This window comes from Crocodylus porosus, unplaced genomic scaffold (genome assembly GCF_001723895.1).
Source record: "Crocodylus porosus isolate Cpor-Errol unplaced genomic scaffold, CroPor_comp1, whole genome shotgun sequence".
Lineage (NCBI taxonomy): Eukaryota > Metazoa > Chordata > Crocodylia > Crocodylidae > Crocodylus > Crocodylus porosus.
The window spans coordinates 60,272,292-60,273,268 of NW_017728948.1; positions in this window are offsets into that span (position 1 = coordinate 60,272,292).

Genomic DNA, 977 nt, shown 5'->3' on the forward strand with positions numbered 1-977 from the left:
ACAATGAGCTTTCATTGGAAAGGGGTTCTCAAATGCAGAATAGAGTTTCTGGTAAAAGCCAAACAGTGTGAGAAACAGAATAACCAAGTGTTTTGGAAACCATGTTTAAGTTTCTGCATCATATGGCTAAGTACAGACTTATAAAAGGTCTGATGCAGAATCCATCTAGGTTATATGGTTTTCTGTAAGCAATGTATAGATTGGTAGAGAACTGAATGCACATTTGCCCTTTGGTGGGGAATGCAAATCTTACACCAGGTTCTGCCATTTTTAAACCAGTCCATGTAAGCTGAACTTCCATTCTGTTATGGGCATAGACTGGTTTCTGATCACTTGTACTGGTAAAAGTGTAATGTCTGTACCTGGCCTATGATTTCAACTTGAACCTGACTTCCCTGTGGCTCATGCAGTCTCCTGGGCAGTCTCATGCTGCTGTTTATTTTGGGATCACTCTCATTCTTATTTTCAGGAAAGGTACATCTACACAAGATGCTTAATGTACTGAAGACTAATTCTACTGTGCATTAGCACAGAGGGAAAAACCTGTGCTAATGTGCAGTAGATTTAGTCTAATGCTATTGGTGCAGTACAAGGTAGTGCTATGGGCCCTGGCAGCTCTGTGGCAAGTTGGACTGAGCTGTGAGGACGAGGACTCACCCAGCCCAGGCACTCAGCAGAGGTCACCTGATTCCTGCCTGCCGTGTTTTGATGTTGAAGGTTTACTTGTCAGGAGGTGGTTTGCTTTGCTGTGTGATGACCGGGATGCATGGGGGCTGATTTTTCTTTGGGGCTCCTATGTCCCCTAGATCCTGGCCAAGTGCTACCCGGTTGTTAATATGTCTGCCTCATCCTTGACTCTCAGCGGGAGTTCTCTTTCTTTTCTTCACCTGTAGGCCCGTGGTTGTCTTGGGCCTGTCTCCAGGAAATGACAGTCATCCTGTCAAGGCTTGTCAAATAGGAGAAAAATGAAGAACAAC